This window comes from Oncorhynchus gorbuscha, unplaced genomic scaffold, assembly GCF_021184085.1.
Source record: "Oncorhynchus gorbuscha isolate QuinsamMale2020 ecotype Even-year unplaced genomic scaffold, OgorEven_v1.0 Un_scaffold_675, whole genome shotgun sequence".
NCBI lineage: Eukaryota > Metazoa > Chordata > Actinopteri > Salmoniformes > Salmonidae > Oncorhynchus > Oncorhynchus gorbuscha.
Window position 1 is genome coordinate 376421 of NW_025745761.1, and position 26217 is coordinate 402637.

General features: G+C 31.6%; 1 pseudogene; it reads left to right on the forward strand.

Moving 5' to 3' along the window:
• Nucleotides 1-24168, forward strand: part of LOC124019769 — a 110054-nt pseudogene extending 85886 nt beyond the window's left edge.
• The last annotated feature ends 2049 nt before the right edge of the window (nt 24169-26217 follow it).

The following is a 26217-nucleotide window of genomic DNA, read 5'->3' on the forward strand; positions in this document are numbered from 1 at the left end:
CCCTACAGTATAGTCAAATGTGTTATAATGTGTTATAATGTCCCTACAGTATAGTCAGAATGTGTTATAATGTGTTATAATGTATAGTCAGAAGTATAGTCATAATGTCCCTGTTATAAATGTGTTATAATGTCCCTACAGTATAGTCAGAATGTGTTATAATGTCTCTACAGTATAGTCATAATGTGTTATAATGTGTTATAATGTCTCTACAGTATAGTCAGAATGTGTTATAATGTGTTATAATGTCCCTACAGTATAGTCAGAATGTGTTATACAGTGTTATAATGTCTTACAGTATAGTCAATGTGTTATAATGTCCCTACAGTATAGTCAGAATGTGTTATGTCTCTACAGTATAGTCATAATGTGTTATGTGTTATAATGTGTTATAATGTCCCTACAGTATAGTCATAATGTGTTATAATGTCTCTACAGTATAGTCATAATGTGTTATAATGTGTTATAATGTCCCTACAGTATAGTCAGAATGTGTTATAATGTCCCTACAGTATAGTCAGAATGTGTTATAATGTGTTATAATGTCCCTACAGTATAGTCAGAATGTGTTATAATGTCCCTACAGTATAGTCAGAATGTGTTATAATGTGTTATAGTATAGTCCCTACAGTATATAGTCATAATGTGTTATAATGTGTTATAATGTGTTATAATGTCCCTACAGTATAGTCAGAATGTGTTATAATGTGTTATAATGTCCCTACAGTATAGTCATAATGTGTTATAATGTCCCTACAGTATAGTCAGAATGTGTTATAATGTGTTATAATGTTATAATGTCCTCTACAGTATAGTCAGAATGTGTTATAATGTGTTATAATGTATAATGTCCCTACAGTATAGTCAGAATGTGTTATAATGTCTCTACAGTATAGTCAGAATGTGTTATAATGTCTCTTATAGTCAAATGTGTTATAATGTGTTATAATGTCCCTACAGTATAGTCATAATGTGTTATAATGCATTATAATGTCCCTACAGTATAGTCAGAATGTGTTATAATGTGTTATAATGTGTTATAATGTCCCTACAGTATAGTCATAATGTGTTATAATGTGTTATAATGTCCCTACAGTATAGTCAGAATGTGTTATAATGTGTTATAATGTCCCTACAGTATAGTCAGAATGTGTTATAATGTGTTATAATGTGTTATAATGTCCCTACAGTATAGTCAGAATGTGTTATAATGTGTTATAATGTGTTATAATGTGTTATAATGTGTTATAATGTGTTATAATGTCCCTACAGTATAGTCATAATGTGTTATAATGTGTTATAATGTGTTATAATGTGTTATAATGTCCCTACAGTATAGTCAGAATGTGTTATAATGTGTTATAATGTCCCTACAGTATAGTCATAATGTGTTATAATGTGTTATAATGTCCCTACAGTATAGTCAGAATGTGTTATAATGTGTTATAATGTGTTATAATGTCTCTACAGTATAGTCAGAATGTGTTATAATGTGTTATAATGTCCCTACAGTATAGTCATAATGTGTTATAATGTGTTATAATGTCTCTACAGTATAGTCATAATGTGTTATAATGTGTTATAATGTCCCTACAGTATAGTCATAATGTGTTATAATGTGTTATAATGTCTCTACAGTATAGTCAGAATGTGTTATAATGTGTTATAATGTCCCTACAGTATAGTCAGAATGTGTTATAATGTGTTATAATGTGTTATAATGTGTTATAAATGTGTTATAATGTCCCTACAGTATAGTCAGAATGTGTTATAATGTGTTATAATGTCCCTACAGTATAGTCATAATGTGTTATAATGTCCCTACAGTATAGTCAGAATGTGTTATAATGTGTTATAATGTCCCTACAGTATAGTCATAATGTGTTATAATGTCCCTACAGTATAGTCAGAATGTGTTATAATGTGTTATAATGTCCCTACAGTATAGTCAGAATGTGTTATAATGTGTTATAATGTCCCTACAGTATAGTCAGAATGTGTTATAATGTCTCTACAGTATAGTCAGAATGTGTTATAATGTGTTATAATGTCTCTACAGTATAGTCAGAATGTGTTATAATGTGTTATAATGTCTCTACAGTATAGTCAGAATGTGTTATAATGTCTCTACAGTATAGTCAGAATGTGTTATAATGTGTTATAATGTGTTATAATGTCCCTACAGTATAGTCAGAATGTGTTATAATGTCTCTACAGTATAGTCAGAATGTGTTATAATGTGTTATAATGTCTCTACAGTATAGTCAGAATGTGTTATAATGTGTTATAATGTGTTATAATGTCCCTACAGTATAGTCATAATGTGTTATAATGTCCCTACAGTATAGTCAGAATGTGTCAGAATGTTATAATGTGTTATAATGTGTTATAATGTCCCTACAGTATAGTCATAATGTGTTATAATGTCCCTACAGTATAGTCAGAATGTGTTATAATGTGTTATAATGTGTTATAATGTCCCTACAGTATAGTCAGAATGTGTTATAATGTGTTATAATGTCCCTACAGTATAGTCAGAATGTGTTATAATGTGTTATAATGTGTTATAATGTGTTATAATGTCCCTACAGTATAGTCAGAATGTGTTATGTGTTATAATGTCCCTACAGTATAGTCAGAATGTGTTATAATGTGTTATAATGTGTTATAATGTGTTATAATGTCTCTACAGTATAGTCAGAATGTGTTATAATGTGTTATAATGTGTTATAATGTCCCTACAGTATAGTCATAATGTGTTATAATGTGTTATAATGTCTCTACAGTATAGTCATAATGTGTTAATGTGTTATAATGTCCCTACAGTATAGTCATAATGTGTTATAATGTGTTATAATGTCTCTACAGTATAGTCAGAATGTGTTATAATGTGTTATAATGTCCCTACAGTATAGTCAGAATGTGTTATAATGTGTTATAATGTCCCTACAGTATAGTCAGAATGTGTTATAATGTGTTATAATGTCCCTACAGTATAGTCATAATGTGTTATAATGTCCCTACAGTATAGTCATAATGTGTTATAATGTCCCTACAGTATAGTCAGAATGTGTTATAATGTGTTATAATGTCCCTACAGTATAGTCAGAATGTGTTATAATGTGTTATAATGTGTTATAATGTGTTATAATGTCCCTACAGTATAGTCAGAATGTGTTATAATGTCTCTACAGTATAGTCATAATGTGTTATAATGTCCCTACAGTATAGTCAGAATGTGTTATAATGTGTTATAATGTCCCTACAGTATAGTCAGAATGTGTTATAATGTGTTATAATGTGTTATAATGTCCCTACAGTATAGTCATAATGTGTTATAATGTCCCTACAGTATAGTCAGAATGTGTTATAATGTGTTATAATGTCCCTACAGTATAGTCAGAATGTGTTATAATGTGTTATAATGTGTTATAATGTCCCTACAGTATAGTCAGAATGTGTTATAATGTCCCTACAGTATAGTCAGAATGTGTTATAATGTGTTATAATGTCCCTACAGTATAGTCATAATGTGTTATGTCTCTACAGTATAGTCAGAATGTGTTATAATGTGTTATAATGTCCCTACAGTATAGTCATAATGTGTTATGTCTCTACAGTATAGTCAGAATGTGTTATAATGTGTTATAATGTGTTATAATGTGTTATAATGTCCCTACAGTATAGTCAGAATGTGTTATAATGTGTTATAATGTCTCTACAGTATAGTCATAATGTGTTATAATGTGTTATAATGTCTCTACAGTATAGTCATAATGTGTTATAATGTGTTATAATGTCTCTACAGTATAGTCAGAATGTGTTATAATGTGTTATAATGTCTCTACAGTATAGTCAGAATGTGTTATAATGTCTCTACAGTATAGTCAGAATGTGTTATAATGTGTTATAATGTCTCTACAGTATAGTCATAATGTGTTATAATGTGTTATAATGTCTCTACAGTATAGTCAGAATGTGTTATAATGTGTCATAATGTGTTATAATGTGTTATAATGTCTCTACAGTATAGTCAGAATGTGTCATAATGTGTCATAATGTGTTATAATGTGTTATAATGTCCCTACAGTATAGTCAGAATGTGTTATAATGTGTTATAATGTGTTATAATGTCTCTACAGTATAGTCATAATGTGTTATAATGTCTCTACAGTATAGTCAGAATGTGTTATAATGTGTTATAATGTGTTATAATGTCCCTACAGTATAGTCATAATGTGTCATAATGTGTTATAATGTCCCTACAGTATAGTCAGAATGTGTTATAATGTCTCTACAGTATAGTCATAATGTGTTATAATGTGTTATAATGTGTTATAATGTGTTATAATGTGTTATAATGTGTTATAATGTGTTATAATGTCTCTACAGTATAGTCAGAATGTGTTATAATGTCTCTACAGTATAGTCATAATGTGTTATAATGTGTTATAATGTGTTATAATGTGTTATAATGTGTTATAATGTGTTATAATGTCCCTACAGTATAGTCAGAATGTGTTATAATGTGTTATAATGTCCCTACAGTATAGTCATAATGTGTTATAATGTCCCTACAGTATAGTCAGAATGTGTTATAATGTGTTATAATGTCCCTACAGTATAGTCAGAATGTGTTATAATGTGTTATAATGTCCCTACAGTATAGTCAGAATGTGTTATAATGTCTCTACAGTATAGTCATAATGTGTTATAATGTGTTATAATGTGTTATAATGTGTTATAATGTCTCTACAGTATAGTCATAATGTGTCATAATGTGTTATAATGTCTCTACAGTATAGTCAGAATGTGTTATAATGTCTCTACAGTATAGTCAGAATGTGTTATAATGTGTTATAATGTCCCTACAGTATAGTCAGAATGTGTTATAATGTGTTATAATGTGTTATAATGTGTTATAATGTCCCTACAGTATAGTCAGAATGTGTTATAATGTCTCTACAGTATAGTCATAATGTGTTATAATGTCCCTACAGTACAGTCAGAATGTGTTATAATGTGTTATAATGTCCCTACAGTATAGTCAGAATGTGTTATAATGTGTTATAATGTGTTATAATGTCCCTACAGTATAGTCATAATGTGTTATAATGTCCCTACAGTATAGTCAGAATGTGTTATAATGTGTTATAATGTCCCTACAGTATAGTCAGAATGTGTTATAATGTGTTATAATGTGTTATAATGTCCCTACAGTATAGTCAGAATGTGTTATAATGTCCCTACAGTATAGTCAGAATGTGTTATAATGTGTTATAATGTCCCTACAGTATAGTCATAATGTGTTATGTCTCTACAGTATAGTCAGAATGTGTTATAATGTGTTATAATGTCCCTACAGTATAGTCATGTGTTATAATGTTATGTCTCTACAGTATAGTCAGAATGTGTTATAATGTGTTATAATGTCCCTACAGTATAGTCAGAATGTGTTATAATGTGTTATAATGTCCCTACAGTATAGTCAGAATGTGTTATAATGTCCCTACAGTATAGTCAGAATGTGTTATAATGTCTCTACAGTATAGTATGTTATAATGTGTTATAATGTCTCTACAGTATAGTCATAATGTGTTATAATGTGTTATAATGTCTCTACAGTATAGTCAGAATGTGTTATAATGTGTCATAATGTGTTATAATGTGTTATAATGTCTCTACAGTATAGTCATAATGTGTTATAATGTGTTATAATGTCCCTACAGTATAGTCAGAATGTGTTATAATGTGTTATAATGTGTTATAATGTGTTATAATGTGTCTACAGTATAGTCAGAATGTGTTATAATGTGTTATAATGTCCCTACAGTATAGTCATAATGTGTTATAATGTGTTATAATGTGTTATAATGTCCCTACAGTATAGTCAGAATAGTCATAATGTGTTATAATGTGTTATCATAATGTGTTATAATGTGTTATAATGTCCCTACAGTATAGTCATAATGTGTTATAATGTGTTATAATGTGTTATAATGTGTTATAATGTATAGTCAGTCAATGTGTTATAATGTGTTATAATGTCCCTACAGTATAGTCATAATGTGTTATAATGTGTTATAATGTCTCTACAGTATAGTCATAATGTGTTATAATGTGTTATAATGTCCCTACAGTATAGTCATAATGTGTTATAATGTGTTATAATGTCTCTACAGTATAGTCAGTGTGTTATAATGTGTTATAATGTCCCTACAGTATAGTCAGAATGTGTTATAATGTGTTATAATGTGTTATAATGTGTTATAATGTCCCTACAGTATAGTCAGTGTTATGTCCCTAAGTGTTATAATGTGTTATAATGTCCCTACAGTATAGTCATAATGTGTTATAATGTCCCTACAGTATAGTGTGTTATAATGTGTTATAATGTGTTATAATGTGTTATAATGTCCCTACAGTATAGTCATAATGTGTTATAATGTCCCTGTGTTATAATGTATAGTCAGAATGTGTTATAATGTGTTATAATGTCCCTACAGTATAGTCAGAATGTGTTATAATGTGTTATAATGTCCCTACAGTATAGTCAGAATGTGTTATAATGTCTCTACAGTATAGTCAGAATGTGTTATAATGTGTTATAATGTCTCTACAGTATAGTCATAATGTGTTATAATGTGTTATAATGTCTCTACAGTATAGTCAGAATGTGTTATAATGTCTCTACAGTATAGTCAGAATGTGTTATAATGTGTTATAATGTGTTATAATGTCCCTACAGTATAGTCAGAATGTGTTATAATGTCTCTACAGTATAGTCAGAATGTGTTATAATGTGTTATAATGTCTCTACAGTATAGTCAGAATGTGTTATAATGTGTTATAATGTGTTATAATGTCCCTACAGTATAGTCATAATGTGTTATAATGTCCCTACAGTATAGTCAGAATGTGTTATAATGTGTTATAATGTGTTATAATGTCCCTACAGTATAGTCAGAATGTGTTATAATGTCCCTACAGTATAGTCAGAATGTGTTATAATGTGTTATAATGTGTTATAATGTCCCTACAGTATAGTCATAATGTGTTATAATGTGTTATAATGTCCCTACAGTATAGTCAGAATGTGTTATAATGTGTTATAATGTGTTATAATGTGTTATAATGTCCCTACAGTATAGTCAGAATGTGTTATGTGTTATAATGTCCCTACAGTATAGTCAGAATGTGTTATAATGTGTTATAATGTGTTATAATGTGTTATAATGTCTCTACAGTATAGTCAGAATGTGTTATAATGTGTTATAATGTGTTATAATGTCCCTACAGTATAGTCATAATGTGTTATAATGTGTTATAATGTCTCTACAGTATAGTCATAATGTGTTAATGTGTTATAATGTCCCTACAGTATAGTCATAATGTGTTATAATGTGTTATAATGTCTCTACAGTATAGTCAGAATGTGTTATAATGTGTTATAATGTCCCTACAGTATAGTCAGAATGTGTTATAATGTGTTATAATGTCCCTACAGTATAGTCAGAATGTGTTATAATGTGTTATAATGTCCCTACAGTATAGTCATATAATGTGTTATAATGTCCCTACAGTATAGTCATAATGTGTTATAATGTCCCTACAGTATAGTCAGAATGTGTTATAATGTGTTATAATGTCCCTACAGTATAGTCAGAATGTGTTATAATGTGTTATAATGTGTTATAATGTGTTATAATGTCCCTACAGTATAGTCAGAATGTGTTATAATGTCTCTACAGTATAGTCATAATGTGTTATAATGTCCCTACAGTATAGTCAGAATGTGTTATAATGTGTTATAATGTCCCTACAGTATAGTCAGAATGTGTTATAATGTGTTATAATGTGTTATAATGTCCCTACAGTATAGTCATAATGTGTTATAATGTCCCTACAGTATAGTCAGAATGTGTTATAATGTGTTATAATGTCCCTACAGTATAGTCAGAATGTGTTATAATGTGTTATAATGTGTTATAATGTCCCTACAGTATAGTCAGAATGTGTTATAATGTCCCTACAGTATAGTCAGAATGTGTTATAATGTGTTATAATGTCCCTACAGTATAGTCATAATGTGTTATAATACAGTATAGTCAGAATGTGTTATAATGTGTTATAATGTCCCTACAGTATAGTCATAATGTGTTATTATATATGTCCCTACAGTATAGTCAGAATGTGTTATAATGTGTTATAATGTCCCTACAGTTATAAATGTGTTATAATGTCCCTATAATATGTTATAATGTGTTATAATGTGTTATAATGTCTCTACAGTATAGTCAGAATGTGTTATAATGTCTCTACAGTATAGTCATAATGTGTTATAATGTGTTAAATGTCTCTACAGTATAGTCATAATGTGTTATAATGTGTTATAATGTCTCTACAGTATAGTCAGAATGTGTTATAATGTGTTATAATGTCTCTACAGTATAGTCAGAATGTGTTATAATGTCTCTACAGTATAGTCAGAATGTGTTATAATGTGTTATAATGTCTCTACAGTATAGTCATAATGTGTTATAATGTGTTATAATGTCTCTATATATGTGTGTTATAATGTGTCATAATGTGTTATAATGTGTTATAATGTCTCTACAGTATAGTCATAATGTGTTATAATGTGTCATAATGTGTTATAATGTGTTATAATGTCCCTACAGTATAGTCAGAATGTGTTATAATGTGTTATAATGTAATGTCTCTACAGTATAGTTATAATGTGTTATAATGTCACAGTATAGTCAGAATGTGTTATAATGTGTTATAATGTGTTATAATGTCCCTACAGTATAGTCATAATGTGTCATAATGTGTTATAATGTCCCTACAGTATAGTCAGAATGTGTTATAATGTCTCTACAGTATAGTCATAATGTGTTATAATGTGTTATAATGTGTTATAATGTGTTATAATGTGTTATAATGTGTTATAATGTGTTATAATGTGTTATAATGTCTCTACAGTATAGTCAGAATGTGTTATAATGTCTCTACAGTATAGTCATAATGTGTTATAATGTGTTATAATGTCCCTACAGTATAGTCAGAATGTGTTATAATGTGTTATAATGTCCCTACAGTATAGTCATAATGTGTTATAATGTCCCTACAGTATAGTCAGAATGTGTTATAATGTCCCTACAGTTATAATGTCCCTACAGTATAGTCAGAATGTGTTATAATGTGTTATAATGTCCCTATAATGTCTCATAGTCAGTATAGTCATAATGTGTTATAATGTGTTATAATGTGTTATAATGTGTTATAATGTCTCTACAGTATAGTCATAATGTGTTATAATGTGTTATAATGTCTCTACAGTATAGTCAGAATGTGTTATAATGTCTCTACAGTATAGTCAGAATGTGTTATAATGTGTTATATAATGTCCCTACAGTATAGTCAGAATGTGTTATAATGTGTTATAATGTGTTATAATGTGTTATAATGTCTCCTACAGTATAGTCAGAATGTGTTATAATGTATATAATGTCTCTATCATATAATGTGTTATAATGTGTTATAATGTCTCAGTATACAGTATAGTCAGAATGTGTTATAATGTGTTATAATGTGTTATAATGTGTTATAATGTCTCTACAGTATAGTCATAATGTGTCATAATGTGTATAATGTGTTATAATGTGTTATAATGTCCCTACAGTATAGTCAGAATGTGTTATAATGTGTTATAATGTCTCTACAGTATAGTCATAATGTGTTATAATGTGTTATAATGTCCCTACAGTATAGTCAGAATGTGTTATAATGTGTTATAATGTGTTATAATGTGTTATAATGTGTTATAATGTGTTATAATGTCTCTACAGTATAGTCAGAATGTGTTATAATGTCTCTACAGTATAGTCATAATGTGTTATAATGTGTTATAATGTGTTATAATGTGTTATAATGTGTTATAATGTGTTATAATGTGTTATAATGTCTCTACAGTATAGTCAGAATGTGTTATAATGTGTTATAATGTCTCTACAGTATAGTCATAATGTGTTATAATGTGTTATAATGTCTCTACAGTATAGTCAGAATGTGTTATAATGTGTCATAATGTGTTATAATGTGTTATAATGTCTCTACAGTATAGTCATAATGTGTCATAATGTGTCATAATGTGTTATAATGTGTTATAATGTCCCTACAGTATAGTCAGAATGTGTTATAATGTGTTATAATGTCTCTACAGTATAGTCATAATGTGTCATAATGTGTTATAATGTCCCTACAGTATAGTCAGAATGTGTTATAATGTGTTATAATGTGTTATAATGTGTTATAATGTGTTATAATGTGTTATAATGTCTCTACAGTATAGTCAGAATGTGTTATAATGTCTCTACAGTATAGTCATAATGTGTTATAATGTGTTATAATGTGTTATAATGTGTTATAATGTGTTATAATGTGTTATAATGTGTTATAATGTCCCTACAGTATAGTCAGAATGTGTTATAATGTGTTATAATGTCCCTACAGTATAGTCAGAATGTGTTATAATGTGTTATAATGTCCCTACAGTATAGTCAGAATGTGTTATAATGTCTCTACAGTATAGTCATAATGTGTTATAATGTGTTATAATGTGTTATAATGTGTTATAATGTCTCTACAGTATAGTCATAATGTGTCATAATGTGTTATAATGTCTCTACAGTATAGTCAGAATGTGTTATAATGTGTTATAATGTCCCTACAGTATAGTCAGAATGTGTTATAATGTCTCTACAGTATAGTCATAATGTGTTATAATGTGTTATAATGTGTTATAATGTGTTATAATGTCTCTACAGTATAGTCATAATGTGTCATAATGTGTTATAATGTCTCTACAGTATAGTCATAATGTGTTAATGTGTTATAATGTCCCTACAGTATAGTCATAATGTGTTATAATGTGTTATAATGTCTCTACAGTATAGTCAGAATGTGTTATAATGTGTTATAATGTCCCTACAGTATAGTCAGAATGTGTTATAATGTGTTATAATGTCCCTACAGTATAGTCAGAATGTGTTATAATGTGTTATAATGTCCCTACAGTATAGTCATAATATATAATGTCCCTACAGTATAGTCATAATGTGTTATAATGTCCCTACAGTATAGTCAGAATGTGTTATAATGTGTTATAATGTCCCTACAGTATAGTCAGAATGTGTTATAATGTGTTATAATGTGTTATAATGTGTTATAATGTCCCTACAGTATAGTCAGAATGTGTTATAATGTCTCTACAGTATAGTCATAATGTGTTATAATGTCCCTACAGTATAGTCAGAATGTGTTATAATGTGTTATAATGTCCCTACAGTATAGTCAGAATGTGTTATAATGTGTTATAATGTGTTATAATGTCCCTACAGTATAGTCATAATGTGTTATAATGTCCCTACAGTATAGTCAGAATGTGTTATAATGTGTTATAATGTCCCTACAGTATAGTCAGAATGTGTTATAATGTGTTATAATGTGTTATAATGTCCCTACAGTATAGTCAGAATGTGTTATAATGTCCCTACAGTATAGTCAGAATGTGTTATAATGTGTTATAATGTCCCTACAGTATAGTCATAATGTGTTATGTCTCTACAGTATAGTCAGAATGTGTTATAATGTGTTATAATGTCCCTACAGTATAGTCATAATGTGTTATGTCTCTACAGTATAGTCAGAATGTGTTATAATGTGTTATAATGTCCCTACAGTATAGTCAGAATGTGTTATAATGTGTTATAATGTGTTATAATGTGTTATAATGTCCCTACAGTATAGTCAGAATGTGTTATAATGTGTTATAATGTCTCTACAGTATAGTCATAATGTGTTATAATGTGTTATAATGTCTCTACAGTATAGTCATAATGTGTTATAATGTGTTATAATGTCTCTACAGTATAGTCAGAATGTGTTATAATGTGTTATAATGTCTCTACAGTATAGTCAGAATGTGTTATAATGTCTCTACAGTATAGTCAGAATGTGTTATAATGTGTTATAATGTCTCTACAGTATAGTCATAATGTGTTATAATGTGTTATAATGTCTCTACAGTATAGTCAGAATGTGTTATAATGTGTCATAATGTGTTATAATGTGTTATAATGTCTCTACAGTATAGTCATAATGTGTCATAATGTGTCATAATGTGTTATAATGTGTTATAATGTCCCTACAGTATAGTCAGAATGTGTTATAATGTGTTATAATGTGTTATAATGTCTCTACAGTATAGTCATAATGTGTTATAATGTCTCTACAGTATAGTCAGAATGTGTTATAATGTGTTATAATGTGTTATAATGTCCCTACAGTATAGTCATAATGTGTCATAATGTGTTATAATGTCCCTACAGTATAGTCAGAATGTGTTATAATGTCTCTACAGTATAGTCATAATGTGTTATAATGTGTTATAATGTGTTATAATGTGTTATAATGTGTTATAATGTGTTATAATGTGTTATAATGTCTCTACAGTATAGTCAGAATGTGTTATAATGTCTCTACAGTATAGTCATAATGTGTTATAATGTGTTATAATGTGTTATAATGTGTTATAATGTGTTATAATGTGTTATAATGTCCCTACAGTATAGTCAGAATGTGTTATAATGTGTTATAATGTCCCTACAGTATAGTCATAATGTGTTATAATGTCCCTACAGTATAGTCAGAATGTGTTATAATGTGTTATAATGTCCCTACAGTATAGTCAGAATGTGTTATAATGTGTTATAATGTCCCTACAGTATAGTCAGAATGTGTTATAATGTCTCTACAGTATAGTCATAATGTGTTATAATGTGTTATAATGTGTTATAATGTGTTATAATGTCTCTACAGTATAGTCATAATGTGTCATAATGTGTTATAATGTCTCTACAGTATAGTCAGAATGTGTTATAATGTCTCTACAGTATAGTCAGAATGTGTTATAATGTGTTATAATGTGTTATAATGTGTTATAATGTCCCTACAGTATAGTCAGAATGTGTTATAATGTGTTATAATGTGTTATAATGTGTTATAATGTCTCTACAGTATAGTCAGAATGTGTTATAATGTGTTATAATGTCTCTACAGTATAGTCATAATGTGTTATAATGTGTTATAATGTCTCTACAGTATAGTCAGAATGTGTTATAATGTGTCATAATGTGTTATAATGTGTTATAATGTCTCTACAGTATAGTCATAATGTGTCATAATGTGTCATAATGTGTTATAATGTGTTATAATGTCCCTACAGTATAGTCAGAATGTGTTATAATGTGTTATAATGTCTCTACAGTATAGTCATAATGTGTCATAATGTGTTATAATGTCCCTACAGTATAGTCAGAATGTGTTATAATGTGTTATAATGTGTTATAATGTGTTATAATGTGTTATAATGTGTTATAATGTCTCTACAGTATAGTCAGAATGTGTTATAATGTCTCTACAGTATAGTCATAATGTGTTATAATGTGTTATAATGTGTTATAATGTGTTATAATGTATAATGTGTTATAATGTGTTATAATGTCTCTACAGTATAGTCAGAATGTGTTATAATGTGTTATAATGTCTCTACAGTATAGTCATAATGTGTTATAATGTGTTATAATGTCTCTACAGTATAGTCAGAATGTGTTATAATGTGTCATAATGTGTTATAATGTGTTATAATGTCTCTACAGTATAGTCATAATGTGTCATAATGTGTCATAATGTGTTATAATGTGTTATAATGTCCCTACAGTATAGTCAGAATGTGTTATAATGTGTTATAATGTCTCTATAGTCAGTATAGTCATAATGTGTTATAATGTCCCTACAGTATAGTCAGAATGTGTTATAATGTGTTATAATGTCCCTATAATGTGTTATAATGTGTTATAATGTGTTATAATGTCTCTACAGTATAGTCAGAATGTGTTATAATGTCTCTACAGTATAGTCATAATGTGTTATAATGTGTTATAATGTGTTATAATGTGTTATAATGTGTTATAATGTGTTATAATGTGTTATAATGTCCCTACAGTATAGTCAGAATGTGTTATAATGTGTTATAATGTCCCTACAGTATAGTCAGAATGTGTTATAATGTGTTATAATGTCCCTACAGTATAGTCAGAATGTGTTATAATGTCTCTACAGTATAGTCATAATGTGTTATAATGTGTTATAATGTGTTATAATGTGTTATAATGTCTCTACAGTATAGTCATAATGTGTCATAATGTGTTATAATGTCTCTACAGTATAGTCAGAATGTGTTATAATGTGTTATAATGTCCCTACAGTATAGTCAGAATGTGTTATAATGTCTCTACAGTATAGTCATAATGTGTTATAATGTGTTATAATGTGTTATAATGTGTTATAATGTCTCTACAGTATAGTCATAATGTGTCATAATGTGTTATAATGTATAATGTCTCTACAGTATAGTCAGAATGTGTTATAATGTGTTATAATGTCCCTACAGTATAGTCAGAATGTGTTATAATGTCTCTAAGTATAGTCATAATGTGTTATAATGTGTTATAATGTGTTATAATGTGTTATAATGTCTCTACAGTATAGTCATAATGTGTCATAATGTGTTATAATGTCTCTACAGTATAGTCAGAATGTGTTATAATGTCTCTACAGTATAGTCAGAATGTGTTATAATGTGTTATAATGTCTCTACAGTATAGTCAGAATGTGTTATAATGTGTTATAATGTGTTATAATGTCCCTACAGTATAGTCAGAATGTGTTATAATGTCTCTACAGTATAGTCATAATGTGTTATAATGTCCCTACAGTACAGTCAGAATGTGTTATAATGTGTTATAATGTCCCTACAGTATAGTCAGAATGTGTTATAATGTGTTATAATGTGTTATAATGTCCCTACAGTATAGTCATAATGTGTTATAATGTCCCTACAGTATAGTCAGAATGTGTTATAATGTGTTATAATGTCCCTACAGTATAGTCAGAATGTGTTATAATGTGTTATAATGTGTTATAATGTCCCTACAGTATAGTCAGAATGTGTTATAATGTCCCTACAGTATAGTCAGAATGTGTTATAATGTGTTATAATGTCCCTACAGTATAGTCATAATGTGTTATGTCTCTACAGTATAGTCAGAATGTGTTATAATGTGTTATAATGTGTTATAATGTGTTATAATGTCCCTACAGTATAGTCAGAATGTGTTATAATGTGTTATAATGTCCCTACAGTATAGTCAGAATGTGTTATAATGTGTTATAATGTGTTATAATGTCAGAATGTTTATAATGTCCCTACAGTATAGTCAGAATGTGTTATAATGTGTTATAATGTCTCTACAGTATAGTCATAATGTGTTATAATGTCTAAGTATGTTATAATGTGTTACAGTATAGTCAGAATGTGTTATAATGTGTATATAATGTGTTATAATGTGTTATAATGTCTCTACAGTATAGTCATAATGTGTTATAATGTGTTATAATGTCCCTACAGTATAGTCAGAATGTGTTATAATGTGTTATAATGTGTTATAATGTGTTATAATGTCTCTACAGTATAGTCAGAATGTGTTATAATGTGTTATAATGTCCCTACAGTATAGTCATAATGTGTTATAATGTGTTATAATGTCTCTACAGTATAGTCATAATGTGTTATAATGTGTTATAATGTCCCTACAGTATAGTCATAATGTGTTATAATGTGTTATAATGTCTCTACAGTATAGTCAGAATGTGTTATAATGTGTTATAATGTCCCTACAGTATAGTCAGAATGTGTTATAATGTGTTATAATGTGTTATAATGTGTTATAATGTCCCTACAGTATAGTCAGAATGTGTTATAATGTGTTATAATGTCCCTACAGTATAGTCATAATGTGTTATAATGTCCCTACAGTATAGTCAGAATGTGTTATAATGTGTTATAATGTCCCTACAGTATAGTCATAATGTGTTATAATGTCCCTACAGTATAGTCAGAATGTGTTATAATGTGTTATAATGTCCCTACAGTATAGTCAGAATGTGTTATAATGTGTTATAATGTCCCTACAGTATAGTCAGAATGTGTTATAATGTCTCTACAGTATAGTCAGAATGTGTTATAATGTGTTATAATGTCTCTACAGTATAGTCATAATGTGTTATAATGTGTTATAATGTCTCTACAGTATAGTCAGAATGTGTTATAATGTCTCTACAGTATAGTCAGAATGTGTTATAATGTGTTATAATGTGTTATAATGTCCCTACAGTATAGTCAGAATGTGTTATAATGTCTCTACAGTATAGTCAGAATGTGTTATAATGTGTTATAATGTCTCTACAGTATAGTCAGAATGTGTTATAATGTGTTATAATGTGTTATAATGTCCCTACAGTATAGTCATAATGTGTTATAATGTCCCTACAGTATAGTCAGAATGTGTTATAATGTGTTATAATGTGTTATAATGTCCCTACAGTATAGTCAGAATGTGTTATAATGTCCCTACAGTATAGTCAGAATGTGTTATAATGTGTTATAATGTGTTATAATGTCCCTACAGTATAGTCATAATGTGTTATAATGTGTTATAATGTCCCTACAGTATAGTCAGAATGTGTTATAATGTGTTATAATGTGTTATAATGTGTTATAATGTCCCTACAGTATAGTCAGAATGTGTTATGTGTTATAATGTCCCTACAGTATAGTCAGAATGTGTTATAATGTGTTATAATGTGTTATAATGTGTTATAATGTCTCTACAGTTAGTCATAATGTGTTATAATGTGTTATAATGTCTCTACAGTATAGTCAGAATGTGTTATAATGTGTTATAATGTGTTATAATGTCCCTACAGTATAGTCATAATGTGTTATAATGTGTTATAATGTCTCTACAGTATAGTCATAATGTGTTATAATGTGTTATAATGTCCCTACAGTATAGTCATAATGTGTTATAATGTGTTATAATGTCTCTACAGTATAGTCAGAATGTGTTATAATGTGTTATAATGTCCCTACAGTATAGTCAGAATGTGTTATAATGTGTTATAATGTCCCTACAGTATAGTCAGAATGTGTTATAATGTGTTATAATGTCCCTACAGTATAGTCATAATGTGTTATAATGTCCCTACAGTATAGTCATAATGTGTTATAATGTCCCTACAGTATAGTCAGAATGTGTTATAATGTGTTATAATGTCCCTACAGTATAGTCAGAATGTGTTATAATGTGTTATAATGTGTTATAATGTGTTATAATGTCCCTACAGTATAGTCAGAATGTGTTATAATGTCTCTACAGTATAGTCATAATGTGTTATAATGTCCCTACAGTATAGTCAGAATGTGTTATAATGTGTTATAATGTCCCTACAGTATAGTCAGAATGTGTTATAATGTGTTATAATGTGTTATAATGTCCCTACAGTATAGTCATAATGTGTTATAATGTCCCTACAGTATAGTCAGAATGTGTTATAATGTGTTATAATGTCCCTACAGTATAGTCAGAATGTGTTATAATGTGTTATAATGTGTTATAATGTCCCTACAGTATAGTCAGAATGTGTTATAATGTCCCTACAGTATAGTCAGAATGTGTTATAATGTGTTATAATGTCCCTACAGTATAGTCATAATGTGTTATGTCTCTACAGTATAGTCAGAATGTGTTATAATGTGTTATAATGTCCCTACAGTATAGTCATAATGTGTTATGTCTCTACAGTATAGTCAGAATGTGTTATAATGTGTTATAATGTGTTATAATGTGTTATAATGTCCCTACAGTATAGTCAGAATGTGTTATAATGTGTTATAATGTCTCTACAGTATAGTCATAATGTGTTATAATGTGTTATAATGTCTCTACAGTATAGTCATAATGTGTTATAATGTGTTATAATGTCTCTACAGTATAGTCAGAATGTGTTATAATGTGTTATAATGTCTCTACAGTATAGTCAGAATGTGTTATAATGTCTCTACAGTATAGTCAGAATGTGTTATAATGTGTTATAATGTCTCTACAGTATAGTCATAATGTGTTATAATGTGTTATAATGTCTCTACAGTATAGTCAGAATGTGTTATAATGTGTCATAATGTGTTATAATGTGTTATAATGTCTCTACAGTATAGTCATAATGTGTCATAATGTGTCATAATGTGTTATAATGTGTTATAATGTCCCTACAGTATAGTCAGAATGTGTTATAATGTGTTATAATGTGTTATAATGTCTCTACAGTATAGTCATAATGTGTTATAATGTCTCTACAGTATAGTCAGAATGTGTTATAATGTGTTATAATGTGTTATAATGTCCCTACAGTATAGTCATAATGTGTCATAATGTGTTATAATGTCCCTACAGTATAGTCAGAATGTGTTATAATGTCTCTACAGTATAGTCATAATGTGTTATAATGTGTTATAATGTGTTATAATGTGTTATAATGTGTTATAATGTGTTATAATGTGTTATAATGTCTCTACAGTATAGTCAGAATGTGTTATAATGTCTCTACAGTATAGTCATAATGTGTTATAATGTGTTATAATGTGTTATAATGTGTTATAATGTGTTATAATGTCCCTACAGTATAGTCAGAATGTGTTATAATGTGTTATAATGTCCCTACAGTATAGTCATAATGTGTTATAATGTCCCTACAGTATAGTCAGAATGTGTTATAATGTGTTATAATGTCCCTACAGTATAGTCAGAATGTGTTATAATGTGTTATAATGTCCCTACAGTATAGTCAGAATGTGTTATAATGTCTCTACAGTATAGTCATAATGTGTTATAATGTGTTATAATGTGTTATAATGTGTTATAATGTCTCTACAGTATAGTCATAATGTGTCATAATGTGTTATAATGTCTCTACAGTATAGTCAGAATGTGTTATAATGTCTCTACAGTATAGTCAGAATGTGTTATAATGTGTTATAATGTGTTATAATGTGTTATAAATGTCCCTACAGTATAGTCAGAATGTGTTATAATGTGTTATAATGTGTTATAATGTGTTATAATGTCTCTACAGTATAGTCAGAATGTGTTATAATGTGTTATAATGTCTCTACAGTATAGTCATAATGTGTTATAATGTGTTATAATGTCTCTACAGTATAGTCAGAATGTGTTATAATGTGTCATAATGTGTTATAATGTGTTATAATGTCTCTACAGTATAGTCATAATGTGTCATAATGTGTCATAATGTGTTATAATGTGTTATAATGTCCCTACAGTATAGTCAGAATGTGTTATAATGTGTTATAATGTCTCTACAGTATAGTCATAATGTGTCATAATGTGTTATAATGTCCCTACAGTATAGTCAGAATGTGTTATAATGTGTTATAATGTGTTATAATGTGTTATAATGTGTTATAATGTGTTATAATGTCTCTACAGTATAGTCAGAATGTGTTATAATGTCTCTACAGTATAGTCATAATGTGTTATAATGTGTTATAATGTGTTATAATGTGTTATAATGTGTTATAATGTGTTATAATGTGTTATAATGTCTCTACAGTATAGTCAGAATGTGTTATAATGTGTTATAATGTCTCTACAGTATAGTCATAATGTGTTATAATGTGTTATAATGTCTCTACAGTATAGTCAGAATGTGTTATAATGTGTCATAATGTGTTATAATGTGTTATAATGTCTCTACAGTATAGTCATAATGTGTCATAATGTGTCATAATGTGTTATAATGTGTTATAATGTCCCTACAGTATAGTCAGAATGTGTTATAATGTGTTATAATGTCTCTACAGTATAGTCATAATGTGTCATAATGTGTTATAATGTCCCTACAGTATAGTCAGAATGTGTTATAATGTGTTATAATGTGTTATAATGTGTTATAATGTGTTATAATGTGTTATAATGTCTCTACAGTATAGTCAGAATGTGTTATAATGTCTCTACAGTATAGTCATAATGTGTTATAATGTGTTATAATGTGTTATAATGTGTTATAATGTGTTATAATGTGTTATAATGTCTCTACAGTATAGTCAGAATGTGTTATAATGTGTTATAATGTCTCTACAGTATAGTCATAATGTGTTATAATGTGTTATAATGTCTCTACAGTATAGTCAGAATGTGTTATAATGTGTCATAATGTGTTATAATGTGTTATAATGTCTCTACAGTATAGTCATAATGTGTCATAATGTGTCATAATGTGTTATAATGTGTTATAATGTCCCTACAGTATAGTCAGAATGTGTTATAATGTGTTATAATGTCTCTACAGTATAGTCATAATGTGTCATAATGTGTTATAATGTCCCTACAGTATAGTCAGAATGTGTTATAATGTGTTATAATGTGTTATAATGTGTTATAATGTGTTATAATGTGTTATAATGTCTCTACAGTATAGTCAGAATGTGTTATAATGTCTCTACAGTATAGTCATAATGTGTTATAATGTGTTATAATGTGTTATAATGTGTTATAATGTGTTATAATGTGTTATAATGTCCCTACAGTATAGTCAGAATGTGTTATAATGTGTTATAATGTCCCTACAGTATAGTCAGAATGTGTTATAATGTCCCTACAGTATAGTCAGAATGTGTTATAATGTCTCTACAGTATAGTCATAATGTGTTATAATGTGTTATAATGTGTTATAATGTGTTATAATGTCTCTACAGTATAGTCATAATGTGTCATAATGTGTTATAATGTCTCTACAGTATAGTCAGAATGTGTTATAATGTGTTATAATGTCCCTACAGTATAGTCAGAATGTGTTATAATGTCTCTACAGTATAGTCATAATGTGTTATAATGTGTTATAATGTGTTATAATGTGTTATAATGTCTCTACAGTATAGTCATAATGTGTCATAATGTGTTATAATGTCTCTACAGTATAGTCAGAATGTGTTATAATGTCTCTACAGTATAGTCAGAATGTGTTATAATGTGTTATAATGTCTCTACAGTATAGTCAGAATGTGTTATAATGTGTTATAATGTGTTATAATGTCTCTACAGTATAGTCATAATGTGTTATAATGTCTCTACAGTATAGTCAGAATGTGTTATAATGTGTTATAATGTGTTATAATGTCCCTACAGTATAGTCATAATGTGTCATAATGTGTTATAATGTCTCTACAGTATAGTCATAATGTGTTGTAATGTGTTATAATGTGTTATAATGTGTTATAATGTGTTATAATGTGTTATAATGTGTTATAATGTGTTATAATGTCTCTACAGTATAGTCAGAATGTGTTGTAATGTTTATGCCCTCTTCTGTCCGATCTTCCTTTCCTCTCCCTCTATCTCCTTTGCTCCCTCTATCTCCTTTGCTCCCTCTATCTCCTTTGCTCCCTCTATCTCCTTTGCTCCCTCTATCTCCTTTGCTCCCTCTATCTCCTTTGCTCCCTCTATCTCCTTTGCTCCCTCTATCTCCTTTGCTCCCTCTATCTCCTTTGCTCCCTCTATCTCCTTTGCTCCCTCTATCTCCTTTGCTCCCTCTATCTCCTTTGCTCCCTCTATCTCCTTTGCTCCCTCTATCTCCTTTGCTCCCTCTATCTCCTTTGCTCCCTCTATCTCCTTTGCTCCCTCTATCTCCTTTGCTCCCTCTATCTCCTTTGCTCCCTCTATCTCCTTTGCTCCCTCTATCTCCTTTGCTCCCTCTATCTCCTTTGCTCCCTCTATCTCCTTTGCTCCCTCTATCTCCTTTGCTCCCTCTATCTCCTTTGCTCCCTCTATCTCCTTTGCTCCCTCTATCTCCTTTGCTCCCTCTATCTCCTTTGCTCCCTCCATCTCCTTTGCTCCCTCCATCTCCTTTCCTGTTCTCGATCTCCTTTCCTCCCTCTATCTCCATTCCTCCCTCTATCTCCTTTCCTGTACTCTAGCAGAACAGATGTTCTGGGAAGTGATGCAGTTGAGGAAAGAGATGAGTTTTGCTAAGCTGGGCTACTACAAGGAGGAACTGTGACCAACCAATCACGATACAGAACAGAGGGATGCGTGTCTGAATCTCAACCTATCATCAGATGCACTCCCGTGACGGACAGGATAGCTCTCCAATCATCCTACCCTCCTGGCTCTCAGAAGGAAGAAGGACCGCCCCCAACGCTCCTCATCGCCACCCCCTTCCAATCTCTCATCCAATCACATGTCATTTCAGGAGAGTCCTCCCATCCTCTGTCTTCAATACCAACAAGTATATGACTTAAAATGCATGCCCCTTACATCCTGACTGATCTACCAATAACACTGAGTAGTTATTCAGGATGTAAGGGGATTGCTAGTTCAGACTGACTGATCTACCAATAACACTGAGTAGTTATTTAGGATGTAAGAGGATTGGTAAGTGAGTAGTTAATCAGGAAGGGGATTGGTAGTTCAGACTGACTGGTCTACCAATAACAGTGAGTAGTTATTCAGGAAGGGGATTGGTAGTTCAGTCAGTCTGTCTGGAACATGACCTTTGCTTGTCATTCTGATTGGTCTGCTAGAATGCATATTGGAACAGAGAGGAAGTGCTCTAAACCCAACGGTTGCTTCCAAAATGGCACCCTGTTCACTGTAGTGCACGACTTGTGGCCCCTATGAGCCCTGGTCAAAAGTAGTGCACTAAATATGGAATTAGGGTGCCATTTGGGACACAGGACAAGTGTAAATCGAGGCGCTCCGTCCATCCAGCCATCTGTGGTTATTCTATCCATCTATCTCCAGTCCGTATTTAAAACCAGAGGACCGTAACTATGGTGACGACCACGCTGCTGTATGTAACTTGACTCCGTTATTACATGTAAGAAACGCTGAATGAGCTCTTCTGTCCACACTACAAGGCTGAGTCACAAATGGCACCCTATTCCCTATATAGTTAACTACTGTAGTGGTGCAGTATGCACAGCAGGGGTTCCCAAACGTGCTTCATTATTTTTTATTGAGATTGCCTTTGTTAAATACAACACCAGCTTCATTTTGTTTCATTTGAGGGACCTAGGAAAATGTCTCATGACTTGTTTTAGGGAGGCGATTTATTTAACCTTTTATTTAACTTGGCAAGTCAGTTAAGAACAAATTCTTATTTACAATGACGGCCTACCAAGGCCAAACCCCCCTAACACTGACGACGCCTGACGACGCGGGGCCAATTGTGCTCCACCCTATGGTACTCCCAATCACGCCTGGTTGTGATACAGCCTGGAATCGAACCAGGGTCTGTAGTGATTCCTCTAGCACTGAGATGCAGTACCTTCAACAGCTGCGCCACTCAGGAGCCCCCATGATGATGATGATGATGATGATGATGATGATGATGATGATGATATCAACAATAATAATAGAAATAAATAGTCCAGACCTGATTTCCCCAAATGTTTTCCGCTACCAAATGTTTTATTACGATAATTTATATGAACCTTCAATTTAATTATGCAAATTCTATTTTACAGGAAGTGATTCAATTTAATTATGCAAATTCTATTTTTACAGGAAGTGATTCGATCAATTGATAGCGACAGAGTCACACATTGTATAAGATTACTCCATTAGCGAAGTCCAATTTCTTTTGACTCCTCGACTTTAGAAGGTCGTAAGCTCAGCTTCTCGATGTCATAGAGACAAAGCAAATACATTCCCCATGTGCATCCGAGTCGCGTCTTCCTCTTTGTCATTTTACTACTTGTTTCTAGCCTAATGCATTGCGGAGTGACGCTTCGTTTTAGATCGGAAGGTCCCGTGATACTCAGACGCCCCGCCCCGTATGTTTGGGACCCGTGATGTAGAGAATTAGGTGCCATTTGGGAGCAGAACATGAGGAGGAGGATTCTGTTGGGTTCTGTCCAATACAAGGACTTTAGAAGAATCTGGACAAATGTTTTGAAGGGTTTAGAAAACACATCGATGATGATGATGATGATGAACATTCTCTCTGGCTTTTTAGTTCTTTACCAACCCTTTAGTTAGAAGTATGTAGCTGTGTCGTCATGTGTGGTGTGTGTGTGTGTGTGTGTACGTGTGGTGTGTGTGCGTGTGTGTACGTGTGGTGTGTGTGTGTGTCATTGTGGTGTGTGTACGTGTGGTGTGTGTGTGTGTCGTTGTGGTGTGTGTACGTGTGGTGTGTGTGTGTGTCGTTGTGGTGTGTGTACGTGTGGTGTGTGTGTGTGTGTCGTTGTGGTGTGTGTACGTGTGGTGTGTGTGTGTGTCGTTGTGGTGTGTGTACGTGTGTGTGTGTGTGTGGTCTGTGAACGTTCCAATCTATATACCTTCTCCTGGTTTTCCATCCTTCCATCCCTCCAAGTCCTCTGTTAACATTCCATCTCCAAGCTTTCCTCAATTTATTTTAGTGCCTTTCTGGAACACACTGAATAAAAAATGGTATACCTCTGGAACCAACGTGTCTCTGTGAACATGAAGTCTGTTGTCCCAAACACACTCAGTCAGTCTACATGTGATGACACATTTAAGGGTAAAATTGTCAGGACACAATTCTACTGCGTAATAAAAATAGATCTGTACATTGTTCAGTACATTCTGCACGTTGTCCAAGCGTTGTCTTATAAAAGTAGGGCAACTTAACTTCCTGTTAATGGTTCTTCTTCCTGCCACGTCTCTGGGCTTTCAACTGGATTGTAAATCTTGGTGAAATGACGTCCTTTCAATACAGTAGTTTTGACGATGTTACTGTTTCAATATGTTTTGTAATTCTACTGCATTTAAAAATGTCAATTTGTTGTCTTCTTTCACAATCACAGAGTTCATCAGTATAGATTCAACACTCCTATATCTCCTCCCACCAGCCTCCTCTGCAGTATAGATTCAACACTCCTATATCTCCTTCCACCAGCCTCCTCTGCAGTATAGATTCAACACTCTTATATCTCCTCCCACCAGCCTCCTCTGCAGTATAGATTCAACACTCCTATATCTCCTTCCACCAGCCTCCTCTGCAGTATAGATTCAACACTCTTATATCTCCTCCCACCAGCCTCCTCTGCAGTATAGATTCAACACTCCTATATCTCCTCCCACCAGCCTCCTCTGCAGTATAGATTCAACACTCTTATATCTCCTCCCACCAGCCTCCTCTGCAGTATAGATTCAACACTCTTATATCTCCTCCCACCAGCCTCCTCTGCAGTATAGATTCAACACTCCTATATCTCCTCCCACCAGCCTCCTCTGCAGTATAGATTCAACACTCTTATATCTCCTCCCACCAGCCTCCTCTGCAGTATAGATTCAACACTCTTATATCTCCTCCCACCAGCCTCCTCTGCAGTATAGATTCAACACTCCTATATCTCCTCCCACCAGCCTCCTCTGCAGTATAGATTCAACACTATAAACTTTATTATCTTGGACTGAACACAATTATACTGCATATAAAATACTTCCTGGTTCAATACCCATGTTGTGCATCACAAATGGTAACCTATTCCCTATATAGTGCACTACTTTAGACCAGAGCCCTATTCCCTATATAGTGCACTACTTTAGACCAGAGCCCTTTTCCCTATATAGTGTACTACTTTAGACCAGAGCCCTATTCCCTATATAGTACACTACTTTAGACCAGAGCCCTATTCCCTATATAGTGCACTACTTTAGACCTGAGCCCTATTCCTTATATAGTGCACTACTTTAGACCAGAGCCCTATTCCTATATAGTACACTACTTTTGACTAGGGTACATGCATGTTGGGCTCTGGTCAACAGTAGTGCACTCTATAGGGCAGTGGTTCCCAACCTTTTTCGGTTACTGTACCACCAACGAAATTTTGCTCTTCCCAGAGTACATCTGTAGTACCCACTCGTGTGCTTTTTAGCAGTAACCCTATGGTCTCATCATGAGCCTTCTCATGTACCCCCTGTGGATAGGCCAAGTTCCCCCTAGGGATCCTAGTAGCCCTGGATGGGCACCACTGGTCTAGGGAATAGGAACCACTGGTCTAGGGAATAGGAACCACTGGTCTAGGGAATAGGAACCACTGGTCTAGGGAATAGGAACCACTGGTCTAGGGAATAGGAACCACTGCTCTAGAGAATAGGAACCACTGGTCTAGGGAATAGGAACCACTGCTCTAGGGAATAGGAACCACTGGTCTAGGGAATAGGAACCACTGGTCTAGGGAATAGGAACCACTGGTCTAGGGAATAGGAA